At 41.5% G+C, this 11,524-nt stretch overlaps 1 protein-coding gene across 1 annotated transcript in view; it reads left to right on the top strand.

The window, feature by feature from the left end:
- The first annotated feature begins 308 nt into the window (after window positions 1–308).
- The window catches only part of DSEL (dermatan sulfate epimerase like), a 38,620-nt gene continuing 27,404 nt past the window's right edge, over window positions 309–11,524 (top strand). Inside the window, exon 1 of the mRNA XM_063451611.1 lies at window positions 309–880. The gene's annotated coding sequence lies outside the window, so the exon portion shown is untranslated. The remainder of the gene's footprint in view (window positions 881–11,524) is intronic.

The raw sequence follows: 11,524 nt of genomic DNA, 5'->3' as shown, positions 1-11,524 counted from the left end.
AATCTACATGCTCACACAAAGCTCCATATAAATAGTTACTGATTAACGTGAATACTATAAAAATAAAACTCCCAATATTATCAGAGCAAACGAAAAAAAAAACAAAAAAAACAACAACAGCAGAACAGTGTGTCATACACCAAAGCACAGCTGTTTATCACACAATAAAATATTTTGTGTTCAGCTCATGAAAAGAATGAATTTGAACCATAATATATCTGGGCTGACTTGGCTTGCACAGTTCCAAAAACAGCACTAGGATCCTGGGGAAGTCAGGCTGTAAGTGAGCTGTCTGTATACTCTGCTCCACCCCCATTCCCATCATGTTGCAAGCATTCACCCTGTGCTGCACTCTGTAGTCCTCTCCCCGTCTCCTCTTCCTTGCCTTTTACTTGCACGCCCCGTTATGTGTGTCTCTCCCCCTGGTGAATGCTGATTGCCTGTGCTGACGCTCTAGAGATGAAACCTGCATCATAGAAAACAGACTCATTTTCAGTACTTGCCACAGCTTACTACAAATGCTGCTCTTGCAGCAGGAGGAAGAGGGGAGGATTTTTACATCGATTGATTCCAGACCCCATATCTCATCCTGTACTTCCCCACCTCTGCCAGTAGATATTTGCTCGCAGCTAAAGGGGAATTGGGTTTGTTTAGCTTTAGACTATCTCTTGTACAGAGGACATACAAGGTACCTGGAGAGGAATTCTCATATAGAGAGCTGAAGTTACCACCAAATGTCTACCTGCTTTGCTGATCCCTGAAAAAATGAGATGCAAATCATTCTAAAACTAACATAAACACACATTCCAATTCACATCAGTCATCTGTGCTAAATGATTCCACATGAGGGATGAGCCTTGCCCCATTCTTCTTGGCTACGGTAAGTACTTGGATATTATGCTAATTTAGCCCATTCCCTTTCTGTGCTACTAGGTGAGCGCTGAGCACAAACTGCACGACATGAGCCTCCTTATAAAGTGGAGTAATTACTTTACAGTTATTTGGAAGTTCAGAAATATTTATTTCCTGCTTTTCTGTTTATTAAAAAAAAATATTAAAAAATATTCAGCATAGACTCCCCCTACTGGCTATTTAGAATTGTATTTTTTTTTAGATGTCCTTTTAATTTACTGTATCTCACTTTGTCATTTTATTATTTCATTTTTACTGCTAGATCATTCGGTATAATATGAATAAATACTACTAATAATGTTATCGTACATATAAAGTCACTTGCTAATAGTAAGTAGGGTGTGCATGGCTAACCGGTATATTTGTTCCAAAATCGTATATGCAAACACATGTTTAAAATTGCACAACAAGGTTCAAGATGCATGCCCCTTTAACTTGTTATACATTATTGAAATTGATCATTGCAACAGTTTTGCAGATTAAAAAAGTGATGCCAATGGTAATTTGTGCTATGTCTGCTTTTAAAGTGTATGTATGTGTGTGTGTATGTATATATATATATATATATATATATATATATATATATATATTTTAAAGCTGTTTACAATCAATATGCCAATGAAATGTTTTTGTTATGACTTTGTAAAACACTGTCAGAGTATGAATACATATATTCTTAAAATAACAATGTATGTGTAACTAAGAAAATGAGATTGGAACTATTTGAAAATGCTTGTTCAGAATTCTTAGAACAGTTCCTAAAAAGTTAATATTATTAATTTTTTTTTTTTTTTATAAATAGTATCAAATATTTGAATCTCTGGCTATGCTACACAATTTATAATTTTGGTGCAAATTACAGAATATCTCTGTGAATATATATATAACGTGTGTGTGTGTGTGTATAAATAGCTATCGAATTTTCTGGCGCTATATAAATAATAATAACATTGTGGCATGCAATGGCTGCATTTAATGCAATGCTCTGCTTTGAAGATAATGTTATTCCTGGAAAATGATGTAGAGTGAGTTGGCATAGAATGAGTTAACATACATTTGCTGTGTTTGAATGGAATGGTTAAAATATTCTAGTTTGCTTTAGCTCTGAAACAACCTTTTACTTGTTCCTTTTCTGTTTTGAACATCATCTCTATAAGTGTAAAATAGGCTGCAAAATAAACAACAGAATTGTCTGATTTAGTTCAACAAGCATGAAACATCCGGTGTCTGACTTTTACAAGCAGCATCACAATTTACTGAAAATTGTAAGAGTAAAAAAAATGTAACACCCCTTTTTTTGATGATTGCTATAAGAATGACACAGAATTAAAGGAACACTATAGTCACCTAAATTACTTTAGCTAAATAAAGCAGTTTTACTGCTCAATTCACTGTCATTTAGGAGTTAAATCACTTTGTTTCTGTTTATGCAGCCCTAGCCACACCTCCCCTGGCTATGATTGAAAGAGCCTGTATGGGAAAAAAAAACTGGTTTCACTTTCAAACAGATGTAATTTTCCTTAAATAATTGTATCTCAATCTCTAAATTGAACTTTAATCACATACAGGAGGCTCTTGCAGAGTCTAGCAAGCTATTAACATAGCAGGGGATACGGACATCTTAATTAAACAGAACTTGAAATAAAGAGAGCCTAAATAGGGCTCTCTTTACAGGAAGTGTTTATGGAAGGCTGTGCAAGTCACATGCAGGGAGGTGTGACTAGGGTTCATAAACAAAGGGATTTAACTCCTAAATGGCAGAGGATTGAGCAGTGAGGCTGCAGGGGCATGTTCTATACACCAAAACTGCTTCATTAAGCTAAAGTTGTTCAGGTGACTATAGTGTCCCTTTAACATACATCGAGACTCAATTAAGATTAATGCAATAATGACATCTGATATGAAGAATAAACTGCGCTACTTTCCTTTCTGTTCATGCGCATTGTATCTCCTGTATCAATACTGCTTTTTAACAAAAATAAAATCCTCTGGGAAAAAAAAAATAACATCTGTGAAATTGGAGAAATAATTTGAAACAATATATTGTGAATTTCTGTTCTGCAACAGAAAGTCATCCTCCTCAGCATCTATGATGTGCCACACAATTTGCTCTGATGAGCACTTCACACACAGCGTCATATGTCCCATGTAGACTAGACTTTGGCAATGCATTACCTGCCTGCATAGCAATAATTCAGTGTAGTCTTTCCCACATAAATTTGAGTTTGTTTGGTTTGTATCTTTTTATATACATAAAAAAATTACGAACCATAAAATTGGAAATGTAACTTTAAAAATACTTTAAATGAATGTTGGAGTAATTAAATACAATACAATTGGATAACAATTACACTGACGTGCTTCTTTTAACGTTTAGTATTGCAGGGGGATCGTAATTCTATGTTCCACACTTTTAGTAATAGTTATGGTCATAAGAATGACCAGAAATACTACAGAATGTATGTAGGCAGCATTTACTATGGCCTGGACTGATGTCCTTGCAAAATAGATTTCATGTTAATATGCCAGAAATTGAGTGACTTATATATTTTATTCTTCAGCAAAGATTAACAGGTTTTATTATAAAACAATTGTATAGGTTGGACAAAATCTGGTGAAAATTGATGAATTTGTCTGTTCAAATCCATCTCTGCTAACATATGTTACCTATCGCTAACATATGTTACCTATCGCCCCTCTGGTCCCCTTCATCTGTTCCTTGATCATTTCTCTGCTTAGCTTCCCTACTTCCTTTCAAGTAATATCCCTTCCCTAATTCTCAGGTATTTCAACATTCCCATTAACCCACCCTTGACCTCAGTAGCTTCCAAACTCCTTTCTATTACCTCCTCCCTTGGCCTATTGCAGTGGGCTAATGATTCCCACATATGTAGCTGGCAATACCCTCAATCTTATTTTTTCTAATGCATGCACCATCTTTAAGTTTCACAACACTCCATTTCCTCTCTCAGATCACCACCTCTTATTTGTTCTTGAGAGCCTCCTCACCCAACATCCGCAGCCTAACCCCCCTCAACTCAAAAGGAATCTGAATTCTATTGACCTCCAGCAACTCTCAGCCAATGTTCATTACAAACTCTCACCCATCCTTACCATCTCATGTCCCTCTCTGGCTATCTTCATATAATGCTACCCTCACCTCTGCCCTGAAATCTGCAGCCATGACATGCAACTAAAGGAAGACTCACCTCAAATCATGGCACAGTAAGTCGACTCACTACCTGCAGAGATGATCTTGTTCAGCTGAACACTGCTGAAGGACGTCCTGCACCTTGTCAGACTTTCTCCATTATAAAGTCATATGTGTTCGTTCATACAACACAGCCCTCACCCTTGCTAAACAATCCTACTTTTTCTCTCTCATTAGTTCATACTCACGCAATCCCAGGCATCTCTTTAATACCTTCAAATATCTACTTCGCCCACCTCAAGCCACTCCCCAAACAAACCTTTCAGCGATAGCCTTGCATGCTACTTTACTGACAAGATTGAACAACTAAGGAAATAATTCTCCCTCCTTTTGCTCCTCTTTCTCACAACCACACCTAGACCCTACCTCCCCTACCCTCCAGGCCTCCCCAGCTACAGAACAGGAGGTTGCTGTGATTTTCCTCCCCGTCTCGTCCCACCACCTGCCTGCTAGATCCGGTACCTTCCCACCTCATCAGTTCTCTCTCCCCTGGTCTTGTACCATCCTTAACACACATCCTCAATTGCTCTCTTTTATCTGGTGTTGTTCCTGCTCCCGTTAAGCATGCTACTGGGGTACCCATTTTAAAAAAAATCCATCCCTAGACCCATCCTATTCCAACTGTCGACCCATATCTCTGATTCCTCAAATATTCTTAAAAAAAAAAAAAAAAAATCTCTCTAAAACTGAGCTTCTAATTTTTCTTCCTCGTTCACTTTCACTGCAAGTTGATGGTACTTGCATCAGTCCGTCCTTGCAAGCTCGTTGCCTTGGTGATATCTTTGATCCTGGCCTCACCTTTGCACCTCTTATCCAGTATTTTTTTAAGATGTCAATTCTACCTTAAAAACATTGCCTGCATCCACCCCTTTCTTACGCAAGATGCTGCCAGGAGCTTGTTCATGCTCTGGTAATCTCTCGCATTACTGTAATTCTCTAATAGTTGGTGGCAAACTCCCCTTTTTATCTGAGTTTGCCACGAGCTCCTGGAGGAGCCTGCTTGCCAGCCTCCTGCCCACAGACTATGGACCCTGTGGAAAATAATGTAAAAGTGTCTGCTCGTGCCCGCACTTCCTATAAGCAACCACAAGGTGGCGGCCATCTTGTTCACATGAACGCAGGCAGTGGTGTTTGTGCATGAATTTCCTGGAACTAAAATCGGCTACAGAAACTCCCGAACACCGCTGGAATTCCATCCTCGCCTGTGTTCGGTTTTATACAAGTTAGAAGAGCACTGTTCAGTGGAATCATTCGTCTGGATGAAGGGAACAAGTTCCAGGATAAGACTATTGCCTCTGTTCGGTAGTTTGTTCGTTCTCAAACTACCGAAGTAGACCAACTGCAAGCCCTGATTCTCTGGAACTGTTTTTGGTATGGGGCCATGCTTGCGGTCGGTGCGATCTGGGTTATTTTTGGATATGATGGTCACCCAGATCAGGGCTTTCAGGCGATGTAACGTTTATAGGGTTTTATGTGCTTTTAAAGTACTTTTTGGGGTATCATAAAAGTATGTTTTTCTGTGCTTGGAGATAATTGGGTTAGATTAGTTCAGTTCCTTATTCAATTATCTCCCAAGCACAGAGGAGGGATTCTATTGTTTGTGTATGGGAGTGTCTCACTGTAAGACTCTGTTTTTATTGGTTTATTCACTTTGTGTCCCTGTGCCCAACAAGGTCCACGTGGCTATCACCCTTGTTGGGAAACCTGCTTAAAAGGCCAGTGTGCGGGGGCGGAGCCTGGCAGCCATGCCGAACAGCTGCACGAAACATGGGCTCCAAAAATGTAAAAGAAACTGAAATAAGCGAGAAAAAGCCCTCAAAATTGCTTAAACAACAGCCCCAGCCTAAAGGGCTCAACAAAGCGGCGAAACAAACCAGAAGTCCCAACTGCCAGCGACAGTTTCTTACCGGGGATCGACCCGAGGCCTACGGAAGGCAAGAGCAGGCGATGCGAGGGAGGCGGCCGATCCCTCCGCAGCAGCAGCCTTCTTGGATTAAGGTCTCCCCGGAGGACTCTACCTCCCCCCCCCCAATGCCGGTGGGGGAAATCCCGGCATACACAAGCGACGACCCAGCACCAGGGAATCAACCAGGCCCTACCTGCACAGCTGAACAAATGGAGAAAAACATGGTGGACACCACGTGCAGCCTCGCGCCCAGCACCATTCTGCCCCCACTAGCGGAGAAGATCGATCGTCTACTGCAGGACTTTTGGGCCAAACTTGCCCTCCGCAGGAACACTTCCGAGGCGAGGCCACCCGCAAAGCGCCCACAAGAAATGGCACCAACACTAAGCCTCAAGAAGAGGAGGCAAACGCCTCGGAGAGTGCCACGATGCAAAAAGCTTGGCGCTGCCAAGCTACACCATCCTAGGTCACGGCCTGGGCAGGGACAGTCCACCACGCATTGCCCACGCTCTCGGGGAGCTGCTTCCAGTCAGGGACACAAGCATTCCACGGAGAGAAGTCCTCTACTGAGGAGTTGCAAATCTTCTGACCGGCAGAGTCGCCGAACCCGAATATTCACTGTCCAACAGAGACATACCACACCTGGAGACCACGGATGGCCTCATGCTTCCCTAAGAGGTCTGAGATATATGACTATCGCAGCCGCTCCCAGCAAGCTGACCCGCGGCACCACGGCATCACATACCGGCACTGCTACAGCTCATGGACCTGACTACACAGCTGCAAGTACCCTGTAATAGCGCCCCTAGGCCCATGTTACAGGCCTCCAGAAGGGGTATATGCTAAACAACATGGACTGCTGGGAGGCTTCATCCTACTCTTCTGAAAAACACAGCAGGAACAGACCACATGGCCCATAGCCAGCATTACTTTATCTTATGTTATTTTTCATGCTATTATACTGTTATACTTGCCTTCTTTAGCAACTAAGACCACCTACACAGGCCCTCTGCCTCCTGTATCACATACCCTACAATATGGGAACCTTAAGCACTCAATGAAGCTGCAGGGGTAGTACCCTCTAGTCACACATACCTAGCACACTGGTATGAGCAAAACATCAAACTTTTAAGCTAAGCACATGTGCTGATCAGCACACAAAGCCTGTTAAACTCAAAGCATTGCCCTACTGTAGGCTAGCCTCTTGTGTCCATAAGCAAGGTCTCCCCATAATTAAGTTATCAGTTCAATTGCTAGTTCAAAAGCTCTTACTTACCCGCTGACATCCTAGGCATCATACCTCTGCACTCTAACACAGCAACACATTTAATCTTTTACTAACGTTGGTTCGCTAGCCTGTTATCTTCCAAGTTCGATACTACAATCTATATTGAAGCCTGTTTCTTTAACTCACAAAAAAGTGCAATTGTCTCACATGCCATGACAGTGTATACGAATGTTCGACCACATTAAGCTTGTAGATGCTGTCGTGGCTCTACCAACCTGTATGTAATCCTTTTGTTGCACGTCAAAATAAAGAATTATTAAAAAAAAAAAAAAGGCCAGTGTGCCTCCATTAAAATTCTATTCCAACTTACACTCCAAAACTGTGTGTTGTCATCTTATTGGAAGGAAAGAAGATTTACTCCTGTGTCTGTTGTTCCAGCTTGCAGGGGATTCAACGGGGAAAGTCCTTGTAAGGATTAGTCCTAATTCCCCATTCAGCTCCAGGAAGGAGCGGTTCCAGGGCCCCAGTCAAGCCACGGCGACTGTGGGCAGAAGTGCTGGTGTTTGTCCCCTGTTCCAGCAAGGAAGCGGTCCTTGGCGGAGGTACCCAGCCGGTGTTACAGGGAGCTCCCTAGTAGCCAAACAGCCCCGCTAAAATCTGTAATGAATGGTGCCGCCAGGCTGATCTTTCTCATTGTTCCTCCCATACCTCGCCCCTCTGTCGATCCTTACGCTGGCTTCCTGTATCCTGTAGGTATCAATTCAAAATACTAATCCTTAACCTATAAAGCTTTAACCCCTTAAGACCGGAGGGCGTACTATTACGTCCTATTATAGGCGGCTCTAAACGCCGCCGGGCATAATAGTACGCCCTCCGGTCTTTCCTTACTTACCCGGTCGCCGGCGGTCCCACGCCGGTGATCGCGGTTGGGGGGACTCCCAGGGAGCACCCCCGCAGCAGATCTTCCTCCTCCGGTCCCCCCTGGCCATGTGAGAGTGAGGTCCTTGCGAGGACCTCACAATCACATGGCCGGGATAGCTGGCTTCTGTATTGCCAACAGAGGGTCCCCCTGCTGGCTGAAAATAAAATAAAATAAATGTTAAAAGTGTAAAAAAAAAAATTATATATACTTGGATCATATATATATATATATATATATATATATATATATATATATATATATATAGCCAAAGAAAATCAGCACTCCCAGGATTTGTATCAAAAATGAAAATAAGTCTTTATTCCAACGGTCAACGTTTCAGTTCCGCTAGGGAACTTTCATTAGGACAGAATACCAGGTAATGGTAATCTAGCACCGGGTCTACAATCAAGTAAGTTGGAGTGCAAGGTCTCTTTTTCTTTTTTATATATATATATATATATATATATATATATATATATATATATATATATGATCTAAGTGTATATATATATATATACATACACACACACGTACACTGTATAGGTGTATTTTACTATTTATATATATATATATATATATAATTATATATATATATATATATATTATCAAATTACACGTAGACTGATACTGATTAAATATATATATATATAATGTTATATATATAATAATATAAAAAAATTAAATATGTAAATACGTTAAATAAAATAATTAAAAAAAATAATTTAAAAAATATATAGATGTTATTTCATTCTAACTGTATTGTGATAATATATATATATTTATATCAAAATACACGTAGAACGAAATAATATATATCTATATACATAAATATATACGTATATATCACTATATATATATATATATATATATATATATAATATATATATATATATTTATGTAATATTTTTACATAATTGGGTATCTTAATTAATTACAATTAGCGGGACCTGCCTGACAACCCATGCCGAAAGTAAAGGGAATTTAATTTGCTGGCAAAATATTTAACCCTATAACTTTCCAAGACACCATAAAACCTGTACATGGGGGGTACTGTTCTACTCGGGGGACTTCGCTGAACACAAATGTTAGTGTTTCAAAACCGTAAAATGTATTACAACGATGATATCGCCAGTAAAAGTGAAGTTTTTGCATTTTTCACGCACAAACAGCACTTACACGGACGATATTATTGCTGCAATACTTTTTACTGTTTTGAAACACAAATATTTGTGTTCAGCGAAGTCTCCCGAGTACAACAGTATCCCTCATGTACAGGTTTTATGATGTTTTCAAAAGTTACAGCGTCAAATATAAGGCTTGTGTTTCATTTTTTTCACATTAAAATTTGCCAGATTGGGTACGTTGCCTTTGAGACCCTATGGTAGCCCAAGAATGAAAATTACCCCTATGATGGCGTTACCATTTGCAATAGTAGACAACCCAAGGTATTGCAAACTGGGTATGTCCAGTCTTTATAGTAGCCACTTAGTCACAAACACTAGCCAAAATTGGCGTTTTTTGAATTTTTCACACACAAACAAATACTAACGCTAACTTTGGCCAGTGTTTGTGACCAAATGGCTACTAAAAAAGACTGGACATACCCCATTTGCAATACCTTGGGTTGTCTACTATTGCAAATGGTATGCCATTATGGGTGTAAATTTAATTCCTGGGCTACTATACAGTCTCAAAGGCAACGTAATCAATATGGCGAATTTCAATTTCAAATGTAACGTGCTATATTTGACCCTGTAACTTCCCAAAACACCATAAAACGTGTACATAGGGGGTACTGTTTTACACGTGAGACTTTGCTGAATACAAATATGTGTATTTTATTGCAGTAAAAGCAAACAGTATTATGACGTTGACAGTTAAAATGTCATGTGGGGGGGGCGTGGCCTAACCACAGAAGCGGACGGTCGCAGGACTGCTGAGCTCCAGGCCTGGAAATCTATAAAACCTGCTAAAAACCCTTACAAACGGGCCAAATTCGACCCAGATAGACCCAAACGTTTAAGCAAACACGATGGGGCGCAAGACAAAGAAGTTAAAGCCTGAAAAACTCAATCAGGGCACGCATATTGGTGAGCTGTGGCGGAAGGCCCAAGAAGCCTCTACCCCTAACATGGCGTCCCTCCATTGGGGATGCTCCGACTTTTACAGCGAATCATCGGATGAAACTGAAGGGGAGCCCATACAAGCAACCCTCAAATTACCGCTGAACCGCACACAGCCCCCGCCACCCGCCGCAACTCCTACACCGTTGAGCATGGAGGCCATCAGAGAACTAATGGCGGACCACCATAAAAAAATATCGGCGGAAGTGGCCTCGATTCGGGACACTCTACAGGGCCTCAATGGACGACTCGGTGCTGTGGAACACAGCATACACTCCCAGGACACACAAATCAAGGAGCTACAGCAGGAGATACAGGTACTGAGGAACCTACCTAAGCAAAATGACATACGATTTGCTGAGCTGGAAGATAAACGTCGGCTGAAACATCTCAAGATCAGAGGAATAACTGATACCTTGACGGACTCTGAACTGCCCCATTTCATGCGACGGCTCCTCACGGCAATGCTCAACCCAAAGCAAGCCAAAGCAGTGACACTGGATGAAATATTCCGCGTCCCAAAACCTGCTAAAGCTCCAGAAACAGCCACCGAGATGTGATCCTGCAGTTTCAAACCCAGAGGGACAGATCGGCAGTCCTGGCCGCGGCCAGGGTCCAACCGACATACCCCTTCGAAAATATGAATTTAACATTTTATGCAGACCTCTCGGGAGCAACGCTGGCCTGGAGGAGATCCCTGCAACAACTGACATCACTCCTGCGTGAGCGACATATTAAATACCGATGGGGCCCAGCTCACACCCTGATGGTGTCAAAAGGCGATGATACATATAAAATACACTGCATACAAGAGGCACCGACGATCCTGGGGCAGCTTGGCCTCCCTCCGAATACACTGACCCAGCCGGCACCTAAGGAAAGACCTCAGCACCCCACAAGCTGGGAAACTGCCAGCACTATTGACTTTGTCCCCAGACGACAGAACGGAACACCCACCGTCAATGCCACAACCTGAAAGTCAATTCGGGACTATGTGAATTACCTGGACATTGCCCCTCCATAGGGAACAGCATTTAAGGGGTCGGCCACACACAACCCCAATCCACACTGATGACTAACCCAATTGTTTACATCCCACCGTTATGTTATGTTTATGTTTAGTTATTTTTAGTACAAGGCAACAATATCACCCTCCAAGCAATGCTACCACAATCATATCTTCACATAGATGTCACGACGTTACGTGTGACACACTCGTTGT

The sequence above is a fragment of the Pelobates fuscus genome, chromosome 4, assembly GCF_036172605.1.
Source record: "Pelobates fuscus isolate aPelFus1 chromosome 4, aPelFus1.pri, whole genome shotgun sequence".
Taxonomy (NCBI): Eukaryota; Metazoa; Chordata; class Amphibia; order Anura; family Pelobatidae; genus Pelobates; species Pelobates fuscus.
This window is presented reverse-complemented; position numbering and strand designations above follow the sequence as displayed.